This window comes from Protopterus annectens, chromosome 1.part0, assembly GCF_019279795.1.
Source record: "Protopterus annectens isolate FY-2018-M chromosome 1.part0, PAN1.0, whole genome shotgun sequence".
NCBI lineage: Eukaryota > Metazoa > Chordata > Ceratodontiformes > Protopteridae > Protopterus > Protopterus annectens.
Window position 1 is genome coordinate 1,523,154,193 of NC_056725.1, and position 15,839 is coordinate 1,523,170,031.

The window sequence follows — 15,839 nt, forward strand, 5'->3', positions numbered from 1 at the left end:
CACACACATATATATGTGTGTGTGTGTGTGTGTGTGTGTGTGTGTGTGTGTGTGTGTGTGTGTGTGTATATATATATATATATATATATATATATATATATATATATATATATATATATATGTGTGTGTATATATATATATATATATATATATATATATATATATATATATATATATATATATATATATATATATATATATATGTGTGTGTGTGTGTGTATATATATATATATATATATATATATATATATATATATATATATATATATATATATATATATATATATATATATATATATATATATGTATATATATATATATATATATATATATATATATATATATATATATATATATATATATATATATATTACATCTGTACATACGTATATATATTTCCTATGCTGGGCACTGCTTACACCCGTGCAAGCACACTCGCATATGCTTACTGTGTGTTACATATGTTTACTGCCGCTTATTTGTGCTTACTTGTGCCTTATTCATTATGACAGTACCACTTTGATTGAAGGGATCTGGTTAATAGTCTCATTCGATACTCACGTTCACTTTTACATGTTATAATGTCGGGTTTACAGCAGAACAACATTCATTCCACAAGGAAAATGATATGCGCTATAGTCGAACTTGAACCATGAATGCCTGTTTGCTAGGCAGATGCTCTAACCACTACACTGTTTGTGTTCTCCTTCACTTATATGTATACCCATGGTTCATAGTTACCCGAACACACGCCTCAACACTTCACTAACACAGCAGGCATCCATTCTCCTAGTGGAAAAACCGCACTGCTACACATGCGCCATTCCCTACTGCTCTGGACACGTGCCACATGTTGACTCACTCCAAGTATATTCAGACCTCCTTAGCCTATAGTCCTGGCACATACGTTTGTATGATTGTCAGGGTATTCATATGGTCATCTGGGTTTAGGCTTGTCTGACTGGGAACCGGAACTGCCCTGTACCTGTTTGAAAGTCAGATTTAGCATGTGGACAAGGTTACTCCCCCTGTTAGCATCCTACCTGTGGTTAGAGATGCAGGGATTTTGCTCACCTCTGGCCAGCTTGATATGTCAGCACTAGATAATACACGTGTTCTGCTGTTGTTTCCTTCACATTCATTATGAATGCTTTCTTGTGCCCATGTTCATTCTGTATATATGTATATATATATATATATATATATATATATATATATATATATATATATACATATATATATGTATATATATATGTGTGCGTGTGCGTGTATGTTTGTGATAACATCAGAGTTAGGTATAACTGCCGTGGCTTAGTGGTAAATCACATTGATTGTGATGTGTAGGGTCCCGGCATTGGGCCTGGCCGAGGCGGTTTATTGTGTTGCTGGGCAGAACAAGATCTGTTGGACAAAGGGTGAGTACAACACTTTTCAGCAGCGGTTTTCTGTTTAACCGCCTTTTCACGTCACGCAAACACCTTCTGCATTCTTACTGTGATACGTCACCCCAGTTCACATTTCAATGGTATTATATCGTTATACAGCATAAAATTAACAAAATATGCTCATATACGGATTATGCGTCATAAATGGTGTGTGCTGCAGTCGATCCAGCAATGTCTGTTCGATAGGTGGATGCTCTAACCACTACACTATTGCTGTGCTGCTTCATTTGCATGTATACCCATGGTTCATAGTTACCACAACAAACACAGCACAACATCACTAACACGGCAGTCATCCATTCTCTGGTTGGAAATAAACCACACCACTACACATGCGCCACTCCCTACTTCTCTAGACATGTCCCGTATGTTGGCTCACTCCAAGTATATTCAGACGTTCTAAGCTTATAGTCCTGGGACATACGTTCATATAAAGGTCAGGCTGTTCAATGAGTCTTCTGGTTTTCAGCTCATCTGAATGGTGATTGGGACTGCCCTGTACCTGTTTGAAAGTCAGACTTAGCACGTGGACATATTTAGTTCCACTGTTAGCAAGCTACCTGTGGTTGAAGATGCAGGAGGTTTGCTCACCACTGGGCAGCTTGATATGACAGCACTAAATATTACGGGGGGGTTCCACTGCTGTGTCCCTTCACATTCGTTATGACTGCTTTATTCCACAGTACTGGCAACAAATGTGACAGTCAGGTGGTATACATGTGTATAGTACATGTTACTATTCATATGTTTCTGAGAGGCATATGTATTCATTTGCAAGTATTCATATTTATGAAATGGACACATACTTGACAACTACTTATATGCATGTATGTGTGATGTGTAGCTATGCGAATATAACTATGTACATTTATAGATATATGACTATATATCTGGAGTTATACATGGCCATGTATATAAATAACTGCATACAGGAGGTACCTGTACCGTTTGTATACAGGGGTTGTGTGCATCATTATGACGAGGAACCTGGATGGGGTATACAATTTGGGAACATGTACTATTTGGAAGATGGCTATGGGGAAGCTTCATGGGAACATGTGAATGGTATAAATTCCCGATAATGCATTTGGGGAGACGTGCATCATGGTCAGGTGTTTAATCTCGGGTCGTAGGTTCTGCAGGACTGGCTGGAGGCTGAGCAGGGTTGTGGACAACTACTGCTAATGCAACTTGTGTCCAGTTGTCTACGGGGCTGGACATCGTGTCGTGCCACCAAGTCTAATCTTTAGAACAGACACTTATCCCATGAGGGATGGCCAAAAATTTTGGACTCCAATGACTCCAATTCTTTTGGCTTTATGAAAATGAGGGAGGGTTATACATGCAAGGGATACCTAGTTTTCAAGCCTGAGACTGCCTAGGATGAGACTGCCTACTAGATATGGGTAGGGGGCACTATGTGCAGATATGGCTGCGCCAAGCTAGCAGCACAAGTATGGGTGGTTTTGGTGGATGTTCAACAAGGGGGGGGGTGCTGTGGAGGGGATGATGGGTATTCAGTTATGTATCCAGGTGTGTTGGGGTTGGATGGCTCAGTTCAGGCCAGACCATTATGTGTGTGTGAGCCGGTAACGTTTCTGTACATGTGTATCGCACATTTTAATGTTCATATGTTTGTGGGATTGTGTTCTGCAGTATGGCCTGTCAGGGTGTATTGCAGATGTGAATGTATGTTCTTTGGTTTCCTTTCTTATTCACCCACTGCTCCCTCGTACACCTCCATTTCACCTATTGTATATCCGACCCAGTCTCCCCTTGGCGAATTATTACATTACCCGTCACCCCCCATATTCCACACACACCATCCATCCCTTCTCTGGTTGATGGCCCATGGCATAGACAACAGAACACATTGCGTACTCTACATATCTCTGGTACCAATATGGTCGTGAGGACAACCCTGCATATTTGATCTTCCACATGCTGTACTTTACGCACATAGGTACACGCAAATACTTATCTTTCATGACATGGTAGGTAGACTCGGGTAATACTCATTCATCTTTGGGCCATCCAGACAGGGACGACTTGGACCATGAATGGGTAGATATTGAGTGAATGCTCTGTCCATTGGTTGGGTTGCCAGCTTTTCAAATGGCTAAAGTGGGACTTTTTCGGGACACACATCAGATTTTACAGGCCGACACATACCCACAGTCAGGACAAAGGATAGTACTTTACTTTTATGCCTAAGTGAAAGCTTATTCTTGTAGCAGTTTAGTTGCTTATTCTGTTTCTTGTAACATTTAGGTATTTTAGATACAGAAATAACTATTTTATGGAACTATTACATAAAATATGGGACATAATTATGTCCTACAATTGCAGGACATTTGCCATTTTTAATATTTTTGGTAAGGACACAACTGCCCTGAGAGGGACTGTCCCTCACAAAATGGGAGAGGTGGTAACCCTAACCATTGGGCTAGGCTTAGCAAAGGGTAGTGGCGCGCAAACACGCTGCATTTCACTTCCACTTGGTATAACAATCAACACTACAATGGAATACAGTCACGGGATTTTAAATGTCATTTGTTCAAGGGATGGGGGCTCAATATTCATCTACGTGCCTTTGTGTTTACTTTTTATTTTGGGTGTTTTCGAAACTGTCTTGTATGCTTTGCATACATTGCAGTATCCACGGGCACTGACAGGAGTGATTACTATTAGAGGCAGGCTGCATTTTAGGTTGCGCATCTGCAGCCGACATGTTCAGGCCTCCGTGCAGTGCTTAGACACACCCCCCTGCACTCGTGTATCTTTCCTATGCACATGGACATTGCGGCAGTGCTCCTTCATTAATATGCATATGGTGCTACTGCTCCATCTCTACGCCACACGGTCGGAGCAAGGCTAACGCCATCCTTGTGCCGAGCTTCAAGAATCCCGGGGAATATCTATGCATCCATATAGATATATCCGTAAATCTCTCTATCTCTCTATCTATATAGGAATGTACTTCATATAGTTGACTTAGCATTTCGTTGACTTTCACAAAATCAAGAGCACATTGTCGAAAGTTTAAAATAATGAACAGATGGAACATCTTATTTTCCCTTGTGGAAACTAACCACTTAGCCATGGACGACTAAAACAGAAATATAACCATATTGAACGCACTGAAGTGGGGGGCCTTGCTCCCCCCACACCCACCTATGTGGGGGGCTGTATCCCCATCCCCCCAACTAAATATACAAACTCTGAGATCGCACTCCAGTGGAGAAAAGGACAAAGTTCACCATGGTGGCCAAGTGGTTAGTTTCCTTGAAGAGAAATACGATGTGGAGTGTGTTTATTATTTTAAAATTTCAACAATGTGGTCTTGATAATGTGAAAGTCGATTAAATGGTAAGTCAACTATATAAAGTACATATATATATATATATATATATATATATATATATATAATATATATATATATATATGTGTAAAGAGAGAGAGAAAGCAATTAATAGATATATAAATCTATATGTTGTCTCACAAAATAACCGATTTATCTATATATATATATATATATATATATATATATATATATATATATATATATATATATATATATATATATATAGTGGATATAAAAAGTTTACATATCCCTATTAAAATGCCATGTTTTTGAGATATAAAAAAATGAGACCACAATAAATCATTTCAAAACTTTTCCCACCTTTAATGTGATCTATAACCTGTACAAGTCAATTGAAAAACAAACAAGTCTGTTAGGGGAAACATATAAAAAATAAAAAACCTACAATACTCTGGTTGCATAAGTGTGCACACCCTTAAACTAATACTTTGTTGTTTATGCACGCCCTTAAACTGATAGTTTGTTGAAGCACCTTTTGATTTAATTACAGCATTCAGTCTTCTTGGGTACACACCTGCCATCAATTAAAGAGACTCTGATTAACCCCAAATAAAGTTCAGTTGTCCTAGCAGGATTTTCCTGACATTTACTCAGTTGCCTGCTACAGCAAAAGCCATGGTTCACAGAGAGCTTACAAAAACCATCAAAGGGATCTCATTGTTGAAAGGTATCAGTCAGGAGAAGGGTCCAAAAAATTTCCACAGCATTGGATATACCATGGAACACAGTGAAGACAGTCATCCAAAAGTGGAGAAAATATGGGACAACAGTGATGTTGTAAAGAACTGGATGTCCCTCCAAAATGTATGAAAAGACAAGACAAAAACTGGTCAGGGAAGCTGCCAAGAGACCTACAGCAACACTGAATGAGCTGCAGGAATTTATGGCAAGTACTGGTTGTGTACTACATATGACAACAATCTCCTGTATTCTCTATATGTCTGGACTATGGGGTAGGGTTGCAAGATGGAAGCCTTTTCTTACACAGAAAAACATTCAGTCCGAGCTAAAATTTGCAAAACAATACATCAGGTCTCCCAAAAGCATGTGGAAAAATGTGTTATGGTCTGATGAGACCAAGGTTGTACTTTGGCCACAATTCAAAAAGGTACGTTTGGTGCAAAAATAACACTTTGTATCACCAAAAGAACACCATCCCCACAGAGAAGCATGGTATTGGCATTATCATGCTTCGGGGTTCCTTTTCTTCAGCTGAAACTGGGGCTTTTGTCATGGTGGAGGGAAATATGAACAGTTCCAAATGCCAGTCACTTTTGGCCCAAAAACCTTCAGGTGACTTCTACAAAGCTGAAAATGAAAAGGAATCTCACCTTTCAACACGACAATGACCCCAAGCATACATCCAAATCAACAAAAGAATGGCTTCACCAGAAGAAAATTAAAGTTTTGGAATGGCCCAGCCAGAGCCCAGACCTAAATCCAATAAAAAATCTGTGGGGTGACCTGAAGAGGGTTGTGCACAAGAGATGCCCTCACAATCTGACAGATTTTTAGCGCTTTTGCAAGGAAGAGTGGGCAAATATTGCCAAGTCAAGATGTGCCATGCTGATAGACTCCTACCCAAGAAGACAATGCTGTAATTAAATCAAAAGGTGCTTCAAAAAAGTATTAGTTTAAGGGTGTGCACACACAAAAAGTATTAGTTTAAGGGTGTGCACACTTATGCAACCAGCATATTGTATGTTTTTTTTATTTTTTATATTTTTCCCATAACAGATTTGTTTGCTTTTCAATTGAACTGTACAGGTTATAGGTCACATTAAAGGTGGGAAATGTTTTGAAATGATTTATTGTGGTCTCATTTTTTTATATTACAAAAACCTGGCATTTTAACAGGGGTGTGTAAACATTTTATATATATATATATATATATATATATATATATATATATATATCTATAGTTCCACTTTAAATCATCGAATGTTCAAAACATCGATGTTCTGATCATCGAGACCAGAAAATCGATGTTCAGAACTTCGAAGGTTTAAAGTGGAAGTGTCAGGTAAGTGAAAATGTAGAATTGTGGGTGTGTATGCAGGGCAGCAAGGTGCCCTGCATGTTGTGTGTGTGTGTCTGTGCCATCTGAGTGTTGGCATTGCAGGTAGGGTACGGGAAATCTCCCATTTAGCGCTACTGCATATAGCGGTAAAAAGGAGATTTCCCTTACCCCACTGTAGTGCGATCTCGGAGTTGGAATATTAAAGTAGGGGGGTGTGGGGGGCAAAGCCCCCTTGCATAACATAGTTTGTGTAATTTATTTGGTGTCTGTGTGGTTCATTTTGAAACTTCGATGTTCTGAACATCGATGATCTGGTCTGGATGATCAGAACGTCGATGTTCTGAACATTCAATGTTTCAAAGTGAATATATATATATATATATATATATATATATATATATATATATATAAATGTGTGTGTATGTGTGACTGCTATGTATGTATGTGTGTGCATATGCATTCATTAAAAATGCTTGCCAGCTTAAGAACATTTCTTGCCTCCTTCTCAGCTTTTTTAATATTTGAGAGATTCCCCCCTCCCACACACACACACACACACACACACACACACACACACACACACACACACACACGCACTTACACACAATGTCATATCTAAACAAAATTAATGGGTGATTATGGGGAACACTGGATCTTGAGTAATTCTGTGCCCAGAATTAGCATTATATGAGCTATAGTGTTCTCCATAACCGCCGGAGTAAGTACAGTAAAATGCTTTAAACTTTTTTTTTTTTTAGAATGTGTTTATGCTAGCATGGTTTCACTGGTACTAATTAAGGCCAAAGCAAAATTAAAAGAAGGCAAAACTGCTTATGTTTGTAAGAGGAGCTGCCACCCTCTTCTGCTCCTTTACCTGCCAAATGCAAGTGCCTTTTTTAGATAGACATTAGCGGGGCTGGGGGGGGGGGGGTGAAAGCCCCTTTTACAAGCAAGCGATAACAATAAAGTCCGGAATCAGACTGGGCTGCTCCACCAGTCTCCAGAAACCCATCAGAATGATACAGCAGCAGTTGTCAGACAATGCTACCAACTACCCAAGTGATGTTGCCATCCTACAGAAAGGCTTCATTGAGACCAATGACTGGTGTCAGAACCATGGGCTTAAGCTCAATGCCAAAAAATGTGTCTTCACCCCCCTTGAGAAAAACCTGGTTCCCTTGAATTACCACATCGATGGTAGTCCACTGAACATAGAAGGCATTATAAGAGATCTAGGAACACAGGTTGACAGCACCCTCTCTTTTGACCACCACATTGCCACTGTGGTCAGAAAGTCCTTCTATGTGGCACATCTAATTACCTAGGGTTTTGCATCCAGGAAGAAAGAAGTCATTGTCTCCCTCTACTCTTCCCTCATTACACCAGTCATTGAGTACAATGCCCCATTTGGTATGTACCTCACTAGACACCTGCAACAACTGGAGAGGTTTCAAATGTACCTCACAAAGAGGATCCTAGGCCTTAAAAACGTGTCCTATATGGACAGACTCAAAAAACACTACCTATTCTCTGTCTCACATCGCCTACTTAGAGGTGATCTCTGCTTGACTTACAAAGCCATGTCTGACCCAGCTCTGTTAGAAATGCTACATCTAAAGAAATCCCAATCCCTTCGCACGACACACTCCAGAGACCTCAACCTCATCACCACAATCAACAGAACATCCTGGAGGGACAGGTTCATAACCCAGAGACTGGCCATGCTATGGAATAGACTTCCCTTATATGTCAAGCAGAGCACCTCACTGACCATCTTCAACAAGAGAAATCTTGATGAGTGGATGGAAAATAGAAAATTCACCCCGGGGATCCAGTAGCTTTACTCGACAGAGGCACTGGGAACTAACGTTGGGTGGCACGATGCCAGGGTAATCCTATGGGCTAGGCTTGTAAAGGCTCCAGGGCCATTAGCTTAGTACACACCTATGAACCTATGAACCTATAATGTTCCAACCATTGTGCAAAAACACTGGAGTGGTCCGGCGTTCTTCATTATCATTCATTAATATGTAGATTCTGCACCTAAGATGCTCCTCACAAGAGTCTTTGTAATCTCATGAGAGACTGTATTTGGCACTTGCATATGTCAAGTATCTGTGTGTATTGTTACAGAAGTGTAATTTTGTGGACACTAACAGTAAGACAAAGGGTTGGTCAGTAGTCAGCCTTAGTCTAGTTACTTACTTTTGTCCACTGTATTAACAATTTGCAAAAGATTAAAGTGATTAATATGCTTACAGCACATGCTGTGGAAAGGTATTAGCATTATCCAAAAATGCCCATTTAAAATTAACAGATGACTGGCAATAATTAATGCTAAATTGAGACAGTTTTGCTTTAACTTTTGTCCTCTGCAGTTTTGGCACTTTTCTTTTCCCCTCATTTTACAGTTAACTCCCTATTACGTGCTGGATACTGTCTAATTTTTTTCACCTGCTTGCATTCACAAGAATGGAAGATGATGCCAAACGGCTCTCAGAGGTAGTTCATTCAGACTTCAGATGCTTGATGTTTATTTTTTCCTTTTCTGTTTTTAGAGTAGACAGGTTCGTGACATTAAGTCAGGTAAATGTTAGAGATGTGCTGGGACACAGTACTTTCTGCACCTGGGCCCCATTAGTGTAGATACCTAAAGCAAACAATGATACATCCTTCCTTTTACAGGGACAGAATTATGCTAACTAAACCACAACATGACAATTTAAAGTGTCACTGGTATCTTACCTCAGGGCTTTGGGAAAAAACATTTCTTTAGCTGCACATTTTTGTAGCTTAGTCAGATGATTTAATGATTTATTTGCTATATGTTCATCTTTCTCCTTGCAGATGATGGCATGATAATCTCTAGCACAAACACCATTTAAGATTATAGAGGCCAACTGAATATAGTTTTATATGTATACATATATATATATATATATAGAGAGAGAGAGAGAGAGAGATGTATATCTAAATGTATAATAAAGTCTGTCATTCAATGGAATATTGAAATTATGTTTGTGCATTAAAGGCCACAGGCTGTATTTAGCCATGACTTACAAATATTAAGAAAATATAACATATAACAGAAAAGTTAAAACTGCACAATGATCTGAACATAAACTCTTCCATAACTTCTGAAATGGCAGCAATACTCTGAACAAGACATTGTTGAAAGCAGGCAGCTGATCACAAGGCCTGGCTTCTGATGATGGGAGAAGAACAGGAGTGTGACATTGAACTGCAGTTTTTTATGAAAATATTTTCTATTGTTGCACATTCTCCAGAGAATTCATAAATGCCACATCCATCATTGTGGTCATGTCTAGACTGTTTACCACACTCAAGCCTAAAACGTCTTTTATGTATATTTTCAGTTCACACCCATATTGCTTCATGGCATCCAGAACTCTTTAGGGTCTGACTTCTTTAATAAAGTGACTTATCAGCTAATAATTAGCAGTATTAGAAAGGGCAAGAAGTTATTAACAAAACAGTGTTAATATTGATAATCAAGGATGCCCTGCTGTGGAGAAATTAATTTTTGTTTGCCACTTATTATTATTCATTTGTTTTCAAATGTATGCTCATATTTTCATAACTGAGAGATGTACGTGTTATTAAGGTGTGAAACAGCAACGTGGGAGACAGGAGGATTCGCAGTCAGTGCTGCTTTATATCATACTGTCCTTAATACTTCAAAACAGAGTGACTTACAAACTATTGCATGACATTAAGTGAAACCTTGCATGTTGTTGAAGAAAACTGTCTTTAATATTTGTACCCTAACTTACATATATAGAGAAATATCCAGTATTATTTGTTTCGGTAATTATACTTTTAAGCATATGTTTTCATATTTCTGTAAATATCTCGATAAACATGCACTTATACAGGAATTCCTTGTTGTCATCTGAAAGCTTATGTTTGCTTAACAAAAATCTTCTAAATATATATGTCTAGGTTGTACAGTTTTCAAGATATGGAAATTTGTGTAAGTTTACAAAAAATATAATTTGTGTGCATTATAATATATTACAGCATTTATGCAAATACTATGAATGGACTATTATCACTGTAAAGAATGCCTCTTACTGATAACATTGCTGTCTGTACAGTTTTAATAGCCTTTATTGTTCACAAAACATTTACATTTTTTTTTGGTTTTATAGTTTTTTAAGTTTATTTTTCAGAAAATGCTGTGGAATGTATGCTGTGTATAGGCTGTTAGAGGTGTGGCATTCTACACCACATGGGTGTTAATGAGTTACAGTGCATGTGTGATGGGCAGCAATGTTAATTAGATATGCATGTGGCCAGGCCAGTATTCATGATGAGGACCTTCCCATCATGCCCGCAGCACAGACCCATAGCTAGATTATAGTAAACCAACCTGCAGCCACACTGAAATGCAAGCAACTGAGGTAAACAGTGTTAATGCACGAGCACCCCAATAATGGGTGTGGGTGTACGCACACAGTTGTATATCGTGATTTAATCAACAGCAATTAATATATTTATAAAGAAATGTGCAATGGAAAGGAAAATACCACTGAAGTCTGAAGATGGAGTAGAGGTTACACTATTGTAACAGAAATGACAGAGTTTGACAATATAAATGCTAATGGAGTTGCAGAGCAAAGCAATTGTTGGAAAAGCAGAACAAAGAAAGTGCTATGACAATACACGGACTTCAGAGAATGTGGAATATACTCAGCAGAGGAGGGAAACAATAAGGTAACATGACATATCAACCTGCACTAATCCTGACATCAGAATGTCAGTGGGTCTGGATTATACCCTGAATGTCATTCAAAAAGCAATATATGTTACCCTGAGGGGAGCCCATCCAGCAGTTTAGTCCACAGTTTACTTGTAAGGAGAGCCACTACAACAGTCAAAGTACAAGGGCTCATAAGACACATAAACCTGGGGAACATAATACATATGCAGATGGATAGCAAAAAAAAGAAAGTCCTTAAGAGAACTGAACCCAAAACATCCACACTTGAATGTATCATAACAGTGCAGTAACAAGGTGAGCCACTGCAGTAGTCAGAACAGAAATATATATATATATATATATATATATATATATATATATATATATATATATATATATATATATATATATATATATATATATATATATATTGAAACCCAAACTCATTGCATAAGTACAGTGAGTCATCAAAGGATTTTGAATGATGACAATAGCTGTCCCTTATGGCAGACTGATATGCATAGCAAGGCTTGGCTCATTTGCCCATCTGATTAGTGCATGATAAGGGTTTGAGTCTCACAAGGGATAATTGGCTAGGCTTTAAATGGCTCACAAGGGCAGTTAGCCTAGTATGAACCTAACCTAACCTACCTACCTATAAGGATTTTCTTCAGTTTTGCCATAGAACATAGAGTGTCATTTCTCCAGGTGTACTATTGACCATCAACATTGCTCTCTGCCAGCTGTCACACAACACAGGATTACAGAAACATGACTTTTAATAATATGCTCATTCTTATCATGCATGTGTTTTGTGTATCTATTTTTAGAACATTGTATACAGTACTGTGAAAATGGGAATGTAAGATAGACTGAGCTAAAAAGGTGAAACGAGCAGATGGTATAACACAAGGTAAACTAGTATGTTATAAGCAAGTTGGAGGAAGGATAGGATCCCATATCTTTCAACTTCCTACCTCAACAATGGAAGAAGAATCCAGATATGTATTAGATTAGAAAGTGCCAGCCTTCCCAACATAATGTATACATTCAAGATAGGACTGCTTACTGTCAAGGATCTTGAACAAATTATTAGCACACAAAGAGAAACACGCATAAATGGAAGTGAATGCCTGCTTATGTCACTGGTGTGCTGTAGACCAGTGTATTAATGAGTATGTATGTATAGAAACACTGGCAGAAAAGGTGACTGTAAAACACATTTCGGGGGAATTGAATATGTGATAGCAGGACAACACAAATACATCTACTTTGGCTTGTACCTCTTCCTTTTTTCAGGAATATATTCTCCAGAACAGTGTTAGCAAGGCATGACACAGAAGAACTAATAGGAGAAAGTGACAGTAAAACACATTTTATGGGAACAGAATACATGATAGCAGGACAAAAAAATGCACCTTTCCTAGTGTGAATCCCTTCCTTTGATATAGATAGGCCCTAGACCAGGGCATTTGTAATATTGAAGCCAAAGAAATTAAACTGAAGAGGTCTAAATCCACACATTTCAGAACAGTGCCAAAGACTGAAAACTGAACAGTGGAAAACAGCATACCAACCAAAAGGGATTAGAACATGTCTGCCATTGCACAGACAGTGTACACATCACTACATGAGTAGACTGAGGCGTGGAAGTTGTCACATAAACGTACCATGAGTAGCTCATTTCATACATGCACGGCATATTTTTATCACATGATAATGGATATTGGTCAGTCCACTATAGGGTAGACCTCCATTAATTATGAACCCGACTTGCCTAAATAGATTAGCACATTAGCAAGGGGCACCACAGAGGAATGTATAATAAGTCTGCAAGAAAACACACATTTCATGAAATTGTTCGAATACTGTGGAAATATTAATGAACATTGCGAAACAACATGCAATAACCAGGGGATCAGAACCCACCCTCTACTGTATTAACAATGTACTCATTAATGACAACCTGTTACAAACTTGCACTACCAGGATTTAACTCATTCCACACCTTTCGGCCCCAGAACTTGGATCGAAGCTCCAAAGATGGTGGTGCTTCCATATTCATAAAGGATGTGCACACCTCCAGACTGGAAGCCCAACATAACGCATCAGAGATACCTCAGGTGCAGCTAACACTGGGTAAGACAGTGATTCAGGTCATAGCCTGCTATAGGTCCCCAACCATGTCCAAGACTTACACTCCACATTCCTAAGCACCCTGGAGAATATTGGGGTTCAACCTAACACTCTCATACTGGGTGACTTCAACTACCCTGCATTAACTGAGAAAACTACTCATCTACCAATACACTCGCCCAACATTTCCTGGAATTCATTAATTCCAATGCCCTAGACCAGCTTGTTCTTGCCCCCACTAGAGGTAGCAACATCTTTGACCTGGTCATTACTAACATGGGCGACCATTGCTCTACACCGATAATCAACTCCTCCCTGGTTAGATCCGACCACAAACTAATCACCTTGGAAATCCACATCCCTCCCACCCCAACAAAGGAAACCACTATGAAAAACTTCTCCAAAGCTAACTTTGGGCTCCTAAAAACAGAGGTAGCTAACTTCACGGTACCCATGCAAATGGAGAATAGTTGCATGACCGCCGAATCATACACCAATGCACTGTATGAACACATACACAAATGCATGGATCTCGCCATACCTAATAGAACCAAGACACTCTCCTCTAAAAATAGAAAGCCAATCTGGTGGTCCCCTGCCATAAACAAACTCTACAACAAAAGGAGGAAACTGATGCGGAATAAGGTGAAGTCCCAAAACTGGAAAAACTCCCTTATCAGCCTCAACAAAAAGTTGATATCCCCTCATCAAATCCTCTAAAGCTAGCTATGAAAACAGAATTGCGGCAGATTGTAAAGAGAACCACAAGGCCTTCTATAGTATATAAAGAATCTTCATGGAAATTCCCAGATTTGCTCTGAGTTACTGCACAATGGTACCTCCTATACCGAGCCAACAGATATTGCCAATATACTGGCCGACAGATTCAGTGCCAACTTTATCCTTCTCTCCCCTCCCAAAGGACCTATCATATTAACAGTAGATTGCCAGACACCCAGTATTACTGCTGCACAGGTTAAAACAGCACTGTTGAAGGCCAAGAATACAACTTTTAAAGGACCTGACAATATCCATGGCTGTGTGCTACATGAACTACAGAGTGAACTGGCACCTTACCTGTGTGCCCTGTTCAATCACAGCCTCACTTCAGCCTTTGTCCCTAACAAATGGCGCACTGCTACAGTCATCCCTCTCCACAAAGAAGGAGTGACTACAGACCCTGGGAACTATCACCCCATTAGCCTAACGAGTCTGATAGGCAAAGCTATGGAATGCATCGGCATGTACCTAATATACAAGTATATAGGAAATCTCCAAACTCTGGATCCCACACAGTTTGGTTTTGTGAAAGGTAGATCATGTCTCCTCAACTTGGTTGACTTCTTTGAGTCAGTCACCAGAGCTGTAGATTAAGGCAAGGTGGTTCACACAGCCTACCTGGATCTGGCCAAGGCCTTTGATACAATTTCCCACTCAGGAATCATAGAGAAACTCAGTAAGCTAGGCATTAACCCCTTTATCACTAGGTGGGTTGAAAACTGGCTCACAGATAGAACCCACAGTGTGAAAGTAGCTGACTCCATGTCAGACTACCCAGCCATCACGAGTGGAGTCCCACAGGGTTCAGTCCTGGGTCCTCTCCTGTTTGGAATTTACTTCTCCGAAGTCCAGGTCAACACAAAGGGAATCTGGCTGACAACGTTCACAGATGATTGCAAGTTGGGAGCTATTATTAACTCCCCAAGTGATGTTGACATCCTACAGAAAGGCCTCACTGAGACCAATGACTGGTGTCAGAGCCATGGCCTTAAGCTCAATGCCAAAAAATGAGTTGTCATTCCCTTTCAGAAAAACCCAGTTCCCATAAATTACCACATTGATGGTAGTCCACTGAACATAGAAGGCATTACAAGAGTTCTGGGAACACAGGTTGACAGCAACCTCTCTTTCAACCACCACATTGCCACTGTGGTCAGAAAGTCCTTCTATATGGCACATCTTATTACTAAGGGTTTTGCATCCAGGAAGAAAGAGCTCATTGTCTCCCTCTACTCTTCCCTTATTAGGCCAATCATTGAGGACAATGCCCCATTTGGCATGTACCTCGCTATACACCTGCAACAACTGGAGAGGCCACAAATGTACCTCACAAAGAGAATTCTAGACCTT